This window comes from Oryctolagus cuniculus, chromosome 10, assembly GCF_964237555.1.
Source record: "Oryctolagus cuniculus chromosome 10, mOryCun1.1, whole genome shotgun sequence".
NCBI classification, from domain to species: domain Eukaryota; kingdom Metazoa; phylum Chordata; class Mammalia; order Lagomorpha; family Leporidae; genus Oryctolagus; species Oryctolagus cuniculus.
The window spans coordinates 5,119,292-5,134,464 of record NC_091441.1 but is presented as its reverse complement, the minus strand read 5'-3'; the positions used below and the strand labels follow the sequence as shown (position 1 = coordinate 5,134,464).

At 41.5% G+C, this 15,173-nt stretch overlaps 1 pseudogene; it reads right to left on the bottom strand.

Annotated features, from left to right (window-relative positions):
• Positions 1-10,344, bottom strand: part of LOC100344406 (epimerase family protein SDR39U1-like) — a 58,807-nt pseudogene extending 48,463 nt beyond the window's left edge.
• Between the last annotated feature and the right edge of the window lie 4,829 nt (positions 10,345-15,173).

Here is a 15,173-nt window from a genome sequence, read left to right as displayed (position 1 = left end):
TCTAAAGGACCACATTAAGAGACTCCCAAGATATCATATTACAGTTTAAGACAGAATGGATGCTGTCCTTGTGGTGCACCTCAAGGTCAGCTTGACGAGCATTTGTGACATCTCAACTACACCAAAGTAAAAATACAACCGTGGTAAGTGGTTTTAAAATCTCCGAGAACAATGAAGCCGTTTCTTCCTGAGGTTTAGAGAACTTGCACATGCCATGATGCCATTAAGAGCTAGTCCAGAGATAAACCTTCAACATGATACGAAACTGTTTGGCACTTCCATCTATCCACAATCAGCCGCAGTGTCTCAGATTAGAATGGAACTTGACGATGTTCTGACCCAGTGGTTCTCATGCTTCAGGGAGTCCACCAGAACCCGCTGGGATGATGAGAAAACAGTGCTGGACCCCATCTTGAGTTTCTCCTTGTACAGGTCTGGGGTGGATAGGGCTCAGGATCCGTATTCTTAACAAGTTCCCGGAGAGCGAGGGTCATCCCAGGAGGTCCAAAGAGCACACTTTCATAAATAGCGTTTTTGTTTAGATATTGTGTTTCAGAAGAGTTTAAAATTTACAGAATAAAAATTGCAAGGTAGTAATACAAAGAGTCCCCATATACTCCTCACCCATTTCTCCTATGGACATTTCGTAGTAGTGTCTTTGTCACAATCAATAAATCACATCCGGCTATTATTCTAAATAATTAAATATGAAAATGTCTACAAATTCTCAAGGAAATACCAGACTCATAGCAACCTCCAGATAAATCGTAATTGGCTAAAAAGTAGCCAAAGCAGAGGCAGACATGAGCAGCTGTATTCTGTCCTTGGAACCGTTGAAATACCAGAGGTCTGCTCCTCAGCTCATCTCCAAGCATGCTGGCTTTTGGTCACTAGTATTTTCTACAAAATGGATTTTTTTCTTAGTTTATACACTTATTATGGCTTTGTTTTCTCCCTTATTCATCTGCATTAAGGATTGAGGACTAGGAGAAAAGGAAGGATTTGGGATTCTAATATCTCAGTAAGTTTATTTTTTAAAAGGTTGTAGGAAGAGTAAAGTAAGAGGATCAGGGAGACAAGATGATATAGGGAAAAGCCCTAATATTATAGTTCAATAATATGAAGCAGGCAGAATTTTTGGTTGAAGAAAACCCCAAAAATATATAGAATATGAGCTCCAAGAAGGGATGGGCTACATGCATGTAACCCATTAGCAGATGATAACATTGACTTATAGAATGAAGGAATTCAGGTAACGAAAGTTGGGTGAAGTTCACAGGGAATTCTGGAGGGCTGGATGGGGGGATATTTGGGAGCACTAATGTGGGCCAGGTACAGGGACATCACAGATGACCCTAACAAGGAGGGCTAAATGAGAGTGCAACCAGATGGGCAGGTCTGTGAATTAGGAGTAGCTGAGTGGTGATATAACAGAGGGAGTATACAATTAAATGATAGGTGAATCTGTAAAGTCTCAAATTTATGAGATGTGAGATGAAGTAATCTATGTAAACCTCATTGAATTAAGGTATAGTTTTAAATTTTTATTAACATAAAAAGAACAGATTTCATGTATTTCATAGATACAATTCTGAAAAGGTAACCATACTTCCTTCCCGCCCTCTCTCCCTCCTCCAATTCCCCTTTCTCCTTCTGTTCTTTTTATTTTCTTTAATTTTTGCAATAACATGGTTTCAACTTACTTCATAATCACAGGATTAATGCATCACTAACCAAAATTTCACAGAAAATATTTGAGTGATATCTCTAAAAGTGAGAGGCAACTTCATAGGTGGAGAAAGGAGATTATCCATGGTGGAGGAAACATACCTAAATACACATGAAAACACAAAATCATACCAATTGGCCCAAGAGGAAATTTTACATTAATTTCAACTTAAAATATGTTTTCTCAAAAACTAACAACAAAAACAAGATCAGGAGAAGGAAGGAGGGTGGGAGGGAGAGAGGGAGAAAAAGGGAGTGAGTGAGGAAGGTAATTACATTATGTTCTTAGAATTGTATCTAAGCCTGGCGCCACGGATCACTTGGCTAATCCTCCGCCTGTGGCGCTGGTACTCCGGGTTCTAGTCAGTTGGGGTGCCAGTTCTGTCCCAATTGCTCTTCTTCCAGTCCAGCTCTCTGTTGTGGCCTGAGAAGGCAATGGAGGATGGCCCAAGTTCTTGGGCCCTGCACCCACATGGGAGACCAGGAGGAAGCACCTGGCTCCTGGCTTCGGATGGGGGTGAACCAATGGAAGGAAGACCTTTCTCTCTGTCTCTCTCTCTCTCACTGTCTAACTCTGCCTATCAAAAAAAAAAAAAAAAAGAATTTTATCTACAAACCACATTGAATCTGTTAAAAACTAACTTAAATTTTAAAATGAAATTTAAAAAAATCATCTGTCAGAATGAAAAGAGCAAAAATACCTGTGTTTGGCCGCGTCCTCTGAATGAGCTATAGTTGTGTTGTTTTGTGGGTGGGAATCATTTCTATGCCCAACAACCCAGCATACAATGACAAATAGCTGGCTTTCCCACTTCTTGGCCTACTCCAAGTCTGTTCCCACCCAAACCAAGGGAGGTTAATGAGAGCACACTGCTACAATGATGTGGGCCACTTTGTCACGGGCAGATTTGTCAATGATTCATCAGCAAGTCCTAGTTGCCATGGGGCAGCTTCAGAGTCACCTAGCCTGTCCATTCACCGAGAAGGAAAGTTGCACAGCTGTGCATCTCTTACTCAACTCACTGATGGCCTCACTGCTAATGTCTCCAAGAACACAGATGAAGTGAGAGGACTTGGCTTTCCAGCTCTACATCCAACATCCTACCTGTGGTCATGCTTCATTAGACTGTTGTATTCCGGCCTGGGCAGGCTGAACACTCACAGCTTGTGGTGAGGATGGGGAAGGCAGTTGTAGCACAAGTCTAAATCCTAGCTTAGAGAGGCAGGCGGGTGAGGTCTGCCTTTAACTAGGACATAACCCTGGATGCTTTGAAAAGCAGAACAGGCTGAATGAGCAGCAGTCGCAAAATTAACCCAACATCTTTCTAGGAACTGTTGGCTTGAGTCAGTGCTGAATTTCACAGGCTTCCCGCCTTGACATTTCTTTGCTCCAAATCCCTCTTAACGCCCTCACCAAGCCTCTCAAAGGGGAACTAAGGACACTGTAGATGCCCCTGCTTGGTGATTCTTTTTTATTTTTCTTGCATGTGTCGAAGTGAGGAAGCTAGACATTTAGTCTTTTTCTTGAACTAGGAAAAAAGGCAATCTTTCACTATTGTGTTTAGTATTGGCACTCTCTCTCTCTCTCTTATATATGTGTGTGTGTGTGTGTGTGTGTGGATAAAACAGTGGGTACGAGGTCTGTATATTTGTATCTCTCTCTGTTTCTCTGCCTCTCAAATACATATAGAAGTAATTAAAATAGAAATAAAAGTTTGCATGTTGAATCTAAGCTGTCAAATATACTAACCTAAAGTTATTCATAACATCAGTATATGGAAAATTTAAATAAAAACAATACCCTCTTTTTATTATTGATACTGGTAATTTGTATCTCCATTACTTTTATAACTAGAGGTTAATAATTTGTATTGGTTTCCAAGCTTTTCATTGTATTGTTTTTTTTATCATTTAACAATTTTATTTTATTCATTTCTATTATTTTATTCTTTCCTTACATTTGACTTGAACTTTTCCTCTTCTTTTTTGAAATTATTATTAGAGCTATTGATGTTGGCCATTTCTTTTCTTCTAGAACTCTCTGCCTTTCTAAACTTCCTACTAAGTTTGGCTATAGCCACATCTCATGAGATTTTTGTTTTCATTGTCAGTCAGCTCAACACATTTCTTAACTTCTTTTTTGATTATTTTTTGAGTTTCAGATTACTTACTTTCAAATACACTTCTAAAAAATCTAAATTTTTACAGTATTTTCCAGAAAACTTACTTTTTAAATTTAAGTTTCCTGTGCCCAAAGAACAATTCTTTCAATTCTTTCTATGTTTATTTAGATTAATTTCCCAGCATATAAATTTGTTTTTGAATTATTAATGTACATTTAGATAGACAGATAGATCTAATCAGCTAGAGTGTTCTAGAAATGCCAATTAGTTCAACTCAGTTGATTGTGCTATTGAAGTCTGCTATATTCTTATTAATTTTGTCTCGTATCATATATATTTATTTGCTTTTGGTTATACTGTTAGTTGCATGGTAAGCAAAGATCAAATTTCTTACCTTATCTTACTTTATCTCATCTCCCAACCCACACCCAACGTCTTTCCTCCTACAAACACTCCTTCTGTTTTGTACCACGTTGCGCTCATTTACTGTATTGGTCCCATAAGGTTACAATCAGTATTTCATATCTTCTTTCTCAAAAATTCTCTGCTTTCATCTCCTGTCTCAATCCACCATTCCATTTCCCTGCTTCTGTTTGTAACATGGAAACAGCCCAGTAATCCTAGAAATAGCAGCCCCTGTAAGTCTGCTCAGAGCCTATAATTAGACACAGGAGCGCAGTTCTCTGAAACGTTCTTCTCAATCCTGTCAGTGACTTCATGTTGCCATATCCAATAGTCAGCCTCCAGTCCTGGTCTTCTGCAACCCGTCTGTTGGTTACAGTCGGTCAGTTCCTTTTTGAATCCTTCTTGAAACCTGTGGACCATTCAGTACATTGGGCGCACTGCACTCACCTCTCTGGCTACTTCTCAGCCTTTTGTATTTCATCCTTCTGCAATCTCCAAATGCTGGAGAGTTTTGGAGTCCTAATTTGATCTGCTTCTCTTCCCTCATTGTGCTCACCCCTGAGGTGATCTCATCTCATTCACCCTGCATGGCAAATGACCTAAGTGCTTAAACATCCACATTGATTAACAGGTGCTGAGCTCTTTGATCCTTATATCCCACTACCTACTCAGAAACTCTGCTAGAATCTCTTACACAAACTTCAAACCCAGCAAGGATACAGCACTCTTCATCTGTCTGCTCCCTTTAAACTGCACCTCAGTGGCCACTCCCATCTTGAGCATTGTTTGCTCTGTTGCTCAAGCAACATTCAGTGAGATGATGCTTATTTTCTCCCCGTTTTGTCACACCTTGTGTTTGATCCAACAGAGAGTCCTGTAGCTTCTGCATGAACCTTTGAGTACCCCCCCAGGTGCCAACTCAATGCCACCCACCACAATCTCTTTTAGATTTGCACAATTAATCTCTTCCCTTATTTCTTTTCCAAACGTCTGTTCTTTTCCCCGTAGCCAGAGGACCCTTCTCGAAGCTCACATGATAGAAAAGAGGATGCTAAACCTTCCAAGGCTTCCCATGAGGTGTAAAATGAAACCCTGGTCTCTGACTGAAATTCTCCCACTCTGCCTTCCACTTGCTTCTGCCAGTCACAAAATTCTAGCACTTCCTAAACTTGCCAAATTGGTTCCTGCCTGCTCTTATTTCTGCTTGAAATATTCTTCCTCCTGTCCTCTGATTAGCTTATTCCCTCGCCCATTTCAAATTTCTTCTCAAACATCACCTCCTTAGAGTAGTCATTCCTCATCACTTAAAATAAAAACAAGCAAACAACTCCCAGACATACCTTATACTTTTCCCTGTAAAACTTATGTCTGACACTTATTTCTCAACCTGTACCTTTATCTCATCTTTCTCACTAAACTGCACTCTACTAAACTGTATTTGGAAAGAGAGTTTGTTTGTCTTGTTCATTGTTTTATTTCAGATGTCTGGAACAATATTTAGTCTTAATACATTTCAGCAATATTTACTGAATGTTGAATAACATTGCCACATTCCTATGCAGAACAGATCCCCAAGGCATGTCAACATAAACTGGTTCTCTCATACTGTAAACATATCAAAGCTAGCTAACGTAAGAGCACACGACCTCAAGAGAAGTTGGGCATCCCGGTCTCAGATTGGATCTGTTGTTCTTATTTATAATTTATGTGATGGCAGGCCGGCGCTGCGGCTCAATAGGCTAATCCTCCGCCTTGCAGGGCCGGCACACCAGGTTCTAGTCCCCATCAGGGCGCCGGATTCTGTCCCAGTTGCCCCTCTTCCAGGCCAGCTCTCTGCTGTGGCCCGGGAGTGCAGTGGAGGATGGCCCAAGTGCTTGGGCCCTGCACCCCATGGGAGACCAGGAGAAGCACCTGGCTCCTGCCATCGGATCAGTGCGGTGCGCCGGCCGCAGCACGCCGGCCATGGTGGCCATTGGAGGGTGAACCAACAGCAAAAGGAAGACCTTTCTCTCTGTCTGTCTCTCTCACTGTCCACTCTGCCTGGCAAAAAAAAAATTATGTGATGGCAGCTTTCAACAGGAAGCACAGTATTGAGCGTTAAGTTTACAAGACTGACTTTCATTGGTTTGTCTGTATGAAGGTCACTGTAGAATTTGTATCTGGACAGTAACAAATGAGAAATGCATGTTCTTGGTTAAGAGAGGAAAATTTTTCAGGCCATAGACCTGGAGAGTTCCCATCTAGTCATAAAGAAAGCATGACGGGTCTGGTGCTGTTGCACAGTAGGTTAAAGCGCTGGCCTGAAACGCCGGCATCCCATTTGGGCACAAGTTCTAGTCCCAGCTGCTCCTCTTTTGATCCAGCTCTCTGCTATGGCCTGGGAAATCAGTACAGATGGCCCAAGTGCTTGGGCCCCTGAACCTACGTGGGAGACCTGGAAGAAGCTCCTGGCTCCTGACTTCAGATCAGCTCAGCTCCAGCTATTGAGGCCATCTGGGGAGTGAACCAGCAGATGGAAGACCTCTCTCTCTCTCTCTCCTTCTCCCTGTAACTCTGTCTTTCAAATAAATAAAATAAATCTTCAAAAAAAAAAAAAAACCATGGTATGAGGGGCAAGGATAAATATGATAAATGATATATGTGTTAATCCAAGCAATACACTGCTTAAAATGAAGAGAATTAGATATCCAGCATATTCCTAGACATAAAATTTTTAGCAGTTTCTATCTTAAATTTGTTACCCTAAGACATTTACAGATAGAGGTTGTAAATCAACCCACACCAGTATATATTGAGTAAATCTTCACAGAAGATTCTTTCCTCATTCAGTTTATCAAGTATTAAAATGTATCACATCAGGAAAGAAAAGAAATTTCCCAAATCTAAAATGTAGTTCTTAACTTTTCCTACCAGCCACTAAAAAGTTAAACTATCAGCTTTTGGGGAGATACAGACAGAATTTTGAGTGTTATCTAATAAATTCAAGTTGAGTTTATGAAGAATATTTTATATTAAAAATGGATTTTATTGATTGTAACTTACAGAACAATAAGAAGCCACTGCCCTTCTCTGCTAAGGATGTCCTCTTCTAGGGAAATTTTAACTTCTTCTGGAAATGATTGATCAAAGAAGTAATTCATGCTAAATTCAAATGTACTATGAGTGATGAGTAATCAAAACTGACATGAGAAATTGGACTAAAATTAACTCACTAAAAACATATAAAATATGAATTACTGAAATCTTCCCTTTAATTTTAATGATATGTCTTTGCAATGGTTCAACTAATATATATTCAGGAAAGACCAGTAGGGGAAAAAAGGATATCAAAAATCACATTTCAACTTAGTTAAAAGAAGAAATCATCTAACTCTAAAGGTTGCAAGAAATAACAATGAGAGAATAGAAGTTCCTGGATGATGATGCATCTGCTGGTTGTGACCACCCCCAGCAGCTCCCACCCGTGTACATGGCTTCCACAACCAGCAGGGCATTTGGTATTCCTAAGAGCCTCGAAACAGAGGGAAGGGCTATGTAACCGTTTTTTCATTCTTTAGCTAAAAATACACAACTCACATAGGCTCAGCGACTTTCCAACACTGACAACACTTATTATTGTGTTTCTCAGTCTATAATACTCATTCTAGAAACTGCTGAAATTTGTCTTTGTGATAACAAGGCGGAACATTGACACTTATTATGGGCACAAATCCTACTTTGTATGCAGCATGCACTCATCTTTGTATTTCATTGTAAATTGAGTATCATGTGTCAGTCTCCGTACAAGACTCCGTAAATCCAAGAAAAGAACTGTGGAAAACCTTCTTATATCTGAGTTACATTTTCCATAGCAACTGACATACACAGGTAACTACTATATCTATTAACACACCATAGAGTAATGGTTTAGTCTACTAAATATATGTGCATATTTTAAAATAATCAGTGTTTATTTCCAGGCCCTTCTTTCACTAGTAGTGTGCCTAGGAAAGTTTCCAAGCCTCTGTGAGCATTAATATGCTCATCTAAACAGTATTAGTTTCCAAGATTGTTCTGAAAATTAAATGGAAAAATCTGTGTGTTGTGCTGAACACTAGTCTGGATATCTGTAATTTCTCAGCAAATATTGGTACCACTAATAATAATTATTACTACTCAAATTATAATAAAACACTGTTCTCATATAAAATGGCTTTAAATATATATGCAAGAGTTATCAATGAAAACACATTTAAGGGCCAGCATTGTGGCACAGGGTGTGAAGCTATCAGTTGCAACCCTGGCTCCCTATTTCAGAGTGCCAGTATGAGTCATGTCTGCTCTGCTTCAGATCCAGCTCCCTGCTAATGTGCCTTGGGAAGTGGGGATTGATGGCCCTAGTACTTGGGACCCTACCACCCACACGCCCACATGGGAGGCCAGATAGAGTTCCAGACTCCTGGCTTCAGCTTGATCTAGCCCCAGTTGAGGCCATTAGGGAAGGGAATGTTCAATGAATGGAAGATTTCTGTCTCTCTGTCTCTTTCTCTCTTTAACTCTGTCTTTCAAATAAATAAAATAAATCTTTAAGGGCTGGCATTGTGGTGTGGTGGCTAAAACTGCTGCTTGCAATGTTGGCATCAAAAATATAGGTGCTAGTTTGTGTCCTGGTTGCTCCACTTCCAATCCAGCAAGGGTGAGTCAGGCTGAAGCCAGGAGCTAGGAGCTTCATCTAGACCCAAATAGGAACCCAAGCATTTGGACCATCTTCTGCTGCTTTTCCAGGCCATAGCAGAGAGCTGGATTTGAAGTGGAACAGCCGGGTCTTGAGAAGGCACCCATATGGGATGCCAGTGCTTCAGGCCAGGGCGTTAACCTGCTGCACCACAGCACCAGCCCCCGTCCCTTTTTTTATGATGGATGCCCTGTCCCTAATAAAACCTTGTTACTTTGTTCTCAGTCACAACCTGAATTCTTTCTTGTGCAAAGACAAGAACCCTATGACCTCTGCAGTGGCATTTCTAGCAACCAGGAAGGGACCAACAAAGGATTAAAAGAAAACTCCATCTAGGTCTGTATACCTTCCCTCAAACAGGATCGGATCTGTGGGAGTGACTGTTGATCATCCAGCGTCTCACAGCTCTCTGAGAACACAGAGTTCCCCTGGACATCGCTGAAACTCCAGATGGACTGAAATGAGAGAGGGCAACTATGAAGGACAGGTGACTGAGAGCCTGGAGATCCCCAAGTTCACTTTGGCTTTCCAGCTGCCAGACCATGACCAGTGGACCTTGTCTCTCTCCTAGAGGGATGCCCGGTCACGCTGCCTACTGCCAAGAGAGCGGGCTTTAGCTTTGACCTAGGCCAATGTTGGCCCACCAGGTAAACTCGAAACAACTAGATAGCAGGCGGTTGTGAGCGATAGGAGATTTTGAGCACTGGGTGAAACAGCACACCTGCCCAATGCTGTGGGGGGCTCCAATCGAAAAGGAAACAAAGTTGCTAAGTCTTCACTTGACAAGGCTGCTAAGCCTTTGCTTGAGTTTGACAAACTTCCAAATCCCAGTGACTCAGCATTTCCAACAATCCAAGATGGCCCCTGGGGGAGGTACCTAGCCTGACAGGAGACTTCAGTATTCGTGAGTAGTATGAGTCCTCGGCTGTGATTGGCCCTTGAGGGCGTGCCCGGCTCATGTCCTGCCTTACCTTTCTGCTGGTTGGCTCGGTTCCCTTGTGCCCTGGACAGCCCCCTTTCTGTGTCTATAAAAGCTCTTCCCCTCCCAATAAAGTCAAGAGCCCTGCTGTGCCCTGGGTGTTGACTGATCTCCCAGCTCTGTGTGGTTCCTTTGCCGCCGACACTCATCATCTCGCTCAGCACCCCGAGCTCCCCAGGCTGGCCCTGAGGAGGTCTATCGGACCTGCTGCCCCGTGACGAGCAGCACAATGCCAGAGCCAATCCTGTTAGGTCAAGGAGTGCCCAGTCTTCCCTTGAAAGCTGGACACCATGGGCTTTCCCTGTGCTCTCTTCAGTGGAAATGCCTTGCTGCGCCCACGCAGACACAGCCAGAAATCTACGGAAAAGATGAGAGCTTTCGGGCCCTCTCTCCATTTCCAATTCAATACCCCCTCCTCACCAGGAACAGGGAGGGTAAATGCATCTGGCCACAGCTGGCCTTACAGGTATCCCCACCTGAGCGAGAGAAGCCTCAATCCGCTAACCTTTTCCACCCCGATAGACGGGTTTCTCTGCCGTTGATGGAAACCTTTTTCTTCTGCACTTGACTACAGGAGTCTGATTCTCTGCCTCTTTGTTTCGTGGTGTGTTTCACTGTCCCAAGTAATGGACTCATATGCTGATAATCGGGTTTTTTTTGGTGCTACTGTAACTGACTTAGCTAATAAGAGTTTTCCCAAGTCTTGAAAGTTTTGTATTTTTCTGTTGCCAGTGCTGAGTCTTGATTGGGAGAACTGTGTCTCAAAGTAGTTTATGTTATCCACCTGTTTGTATCTTAACTCTGATCAGCTTTGGTTAAAATGTTCAGGTTAAACGCATTATTTTGGCTTTGACTCTCTGACGACTTAAGTTCTAGATTGAGTCTTCTGACTTTGGGACTTCTAGTGGAATCCCTGGAACTCTCAAAAAAAAAAAAAAAGACTCAATTTGTTAAGATAACAGTTTTCTGAGTCAATTCAGATTATATAAAGTACATTATAAGGTTATAAAATATGTTGTATTCATGTTACTGCTTTCCAGCTAAAGTGGTCTTAAAAAATGAGAGTAAATTCTGTATATAAAAGGTTTTATGTTTTTCCACTTAAGTAAGCCAATACAGGTTGGTTCAAAAATTGTGTTAATCCAAACACCCTTCAGTTCACTTGGTTTACTTGTGTCTTTGATATGCTTTAAAATTGTTTCTTAAAAGGGTAAAGATCTGTGTTTACTGTTCAAGATGTGTTATCCTTATCAGTTACTTAAGAACATGGAAGTATAATTTTGACCTTAAAAATAATTCAGATAATGGTGTGGTTTTCATTAATATCTCAGTGTCTTAAGTCATCTAGGCATCATTGTTAAATGAAACTTGGGAAAAGTAACATGTGTACTTTTAGCATCTCAAGGTCTGTAAGGGAATCTGCTGTTTGTTAACATGTATTCTCATAGGTTGTCCACGCATGACAATTCAAGACCGTTTAAAGGTAACTAAAGATTTAAGTTTCAGAAGGTGTGAGCAAGTTACAAAAAGTTTGAGAGGACAGTTTTCTATAAGTTGAGTGTTAATGCCAAAGTAACACTGAACTAAGATTGCAAAAGCTGTAACTTTTCAGTTTAAGTGGTCACTCTATGCCATTTCTACAGTTACCTCCTATAAGCTCTTTCCTGACTCAGTTAAATTGTTCCAAATTATGCAGTGATTTCAAGTGCTAAGTCTTATGTAAAATTTTTATTTCTGATGTATTTGATGACCAAAGAGATATAGATTTTGTGTTCTGTTAATGTATTTTGTTATTTACTGTCTCTGTTAAGTTCTGATTGTTAAAAAGCATGGAGTTTTAAAAATTATTTTTAAATACATTTTTATCAAAAAATTTGGTCACTTTATCATTATGACTAAATTTGATCTGAAATTGTTAAAATTGGCCTGACTAAATAGATGGATATCATTTCACGTTGTTAAAGGATTATAGTTGGCCAGATACTTTAAGTTGTCTTGGCCCATTTAACAGACTTTCTGAAAATCAAATTCTAAATTATTTGGACTTTGATATTTCCAGATGGGCCCCTGGAAATGTCAAAGGCTATATCTCTCATCTTGCAAAGATAATAACCAATTAGGCTATTTGGATTAAAGGTGTTGCCAAGATGTGAAATGATGCTACACTTCAGTTATGAGCATGCTTCTTTCCAGCTGCTCCAGCCTATTGCTCGGAAGCCAGATTCTTTAAAGGGGGACTAACAAAGTCTCAGTCCAGCTAACATGAATAACCAGGCACCCACCGTTCAAAATGTGCATCTAAAGGAGGTCCAGCCAAAAGAGAAGGGTTCCAAAAGAGACTTGGAGATGACTGGAGATGGTTATGTGGCAGATACTGGAGAACTGGCTTCCAAGAGCCCACAAAAGCTCTGGTATTCACAGAATACCTGGTGAAAATCCAGAAACCAAAAAACTTACAACATAAATCCAAAAACTCACTTTTGAGTTACGTGGTAAGTTCTAGTATAAACTTGCAGGTTACATGGTAACACTAGTTAAACCCAGCAACCCAGGCCCATAACCCACCGGCTACGTGATGAAAATCCTGAAGCCTAAGGATGGCAGAGACATCTGCCATTTCTCCTGTAAGTCAGGACAAGCAGTAAACACTGGTTAAACACTGGTTAAATCTGAAAGCCCAAAGGCAGGCTAAGCCATCAGGGAGGCCTGACTCACTGCCTCATCTCTCCTCTTTTCTCTTGCCAGAGGGGAAGTTGACTGTTCCACAGGACTCTCCACTGTGATGTATGGTTTGATCCTCAGACCTCATAAAAGGGATGACTGACCTTTTCTGTAAAAATGCCTAGCCACAATACAGAGGACCAAATAGCATAACCAAAAAATGAGACATTAACCTATAAGATGATTTTGCAGCTACATTGAATTTTGTGCACACGATGAAATGGGCAGAACTTCCCTTTTAAACCAAACTGATGAGGAGATGGGAAGTTGTACTGATGACCTCAAAATATATAAACAGGTCAGCACATTTGACCTTACCTCCTCATGGGCACTGCTTTAACTCACAGGGAAATACTAACTGTCAGAATTTGCCCATGGCCATAGCTTTCTTTCTTTTTTTTTTTTTTTTTTTTTTTTTTTTTTTGCAGAGTTAGTAAGAGAGAGAGACAGAGAAGAGAGAAAGGTCTTCCTTTTTTTGCTGGTTCACCCCACAAATGGCCACCATGGCTGGTGCACTGCAGCCAGTGCACTGCGCCAATCCGAAGCCAGGAGCCAAGTGCTTCTCCTGGTCTCCCATGTGGGTGCAGGGCCCAAGGACCTGGGCCATCCTCCACTGCCCTCCCGGGCCACAGCAGAGAGCTGGACTGGAAGAGGAGCAACCTGGACAGGATCCGGCGCCCCAACCAGGACTAGAACCCAGGTGCCGTCACCACAGGCGGAGGATTAGCCTAGTGAGCCATGGTGCCGGCCTCATCTGCATCTCTTCTGCTGCTATAATGCAGCTCAGAAAAGATCAGGTAAGCTTCCCTTCCCTCAGCTCCCACCAAGGACCAGCTCTCACGTGGAGACTGCAAGGGCCCTCCTCTGCCCTTTGGTACATCCTGTAATTTTCTACAAGCTCTGGGAACTTGGAGGGTAATGTCCCATGGCAGGAACGCAGATGATTCATTGCCTTAGCAATTTTTAAAACTATGAAACATTTTTCTTAACTATCAACAAATAAAATAAATTGCCTCTCCTTGGTGAGAGAGCATCCACATTCTTTCTTTTTCTCTGCAGACTATTGTGCTTTGACGTCCTTGTTTGTTCTGTCTCTAACAGAAGACAAGCCATCGAGCTCCAGGTGCTTCTGAGACAGGGCTTCCAGTCTACCTCATCAGACAAGATGACCAGCCCTCTACACCAAGCAGGACAAGGCTTTCCAAGGCCACCCTCAAATACTACAGGACAAATAGCAAGAGAAAAATACCCATGTCCACTTCTATGCCCTTTGGTCAGCTCTGAAGCAGCTACAGAAAATGAATGTCATCTATTTATCCCCATAAGATTATGGGTATATTCTCTTGAGGGGAGAATATGTTAGGTAGGAAGTTAGAAATTTGCCTGGGGGGGGGGGGGCTGGGGAAACAGGCCTCTGCAGAAGCCCAGCATCTGCACTTCACTCTGATAACCTTGCCGGTGGTCCCAGCCCTTCCCCCATGGGAAAGCTCTCTCCTCTGCACTAAATGGGATATCAGGCTTCAGAAAATCTCTATATTCTCCTCCAAAGCAGGTACCACAGAGGGAAGCCCCTTGGCCTGAGCCAGCAAGACTCCTCATGTCTGATAACAAACTTGGGAAGGAATTTTTCTTATTACAGTCAGCAAACCCTTTGTCCTGGAGAAGGGGCAGGGGGTAAAGAGAGGCTCCCTTAAAAACCGGAGCCTAAACAAAGACTGCACTCAGCGCTCTGCTCTCCCTGAGCCGCCCTCCTGGCCTGCCAGGTGCATTCTCTCCACTCAACCAGGAAACCTCGCTCTCACCCCTTCTGACTGGGCACTCTCTCTCTCTGTCCCTTCCATTCTGACGGATGCCCTGTCCCCAATAAAACCTTGTTATATTGCAAAAAAAAATAAATAAAAAAAAACTCAAAGAAGTTTCAAAAATCACCAACAAGCCTTTAAATTGTATTTAGATTGAGTCAAGAAGTAAAGAAAATTCATTTAACATATATGAGGGTACTTCAAGAAGTTTGTGGAAAATGAACTTAAAAAAGCTTCTTTTTGTGCAAAAAATATTTTGAAATTTTTTATATATGTTCCATGAAGTTTTTGTTGACTCATTTATACGTGCATTTCAAAAGCTTTTGCACCAAAATAAGTTCATCTTGCCATTGTTTTCCATGAATGTTTTGAAGCACTTCTGTAAAGTATATTCTGTCTCTGGTTTTTATATTCCATAAAAGCTGCTACAAACACTACATTAGGGAATACTAAGCCACTTCTAAGGGAAATACAGAATTAGTTTCATGTGAACCTCCAGTCATTTTTGTCAACTGATCAATACATTGTGTTTTCTGTTCAGACAGACTTTATTGAATAGATATTGTGATTCATTAAGGTTGCAAGTATGGCCAACAGCATTGTACCTGATGCCTGAAGGGAGTTGAGTTAACACATATTTTTATCCATTGGGCAAACCTCAGACTTCTTGCATTTATGAACATTAGACAGCAGTCCCAACT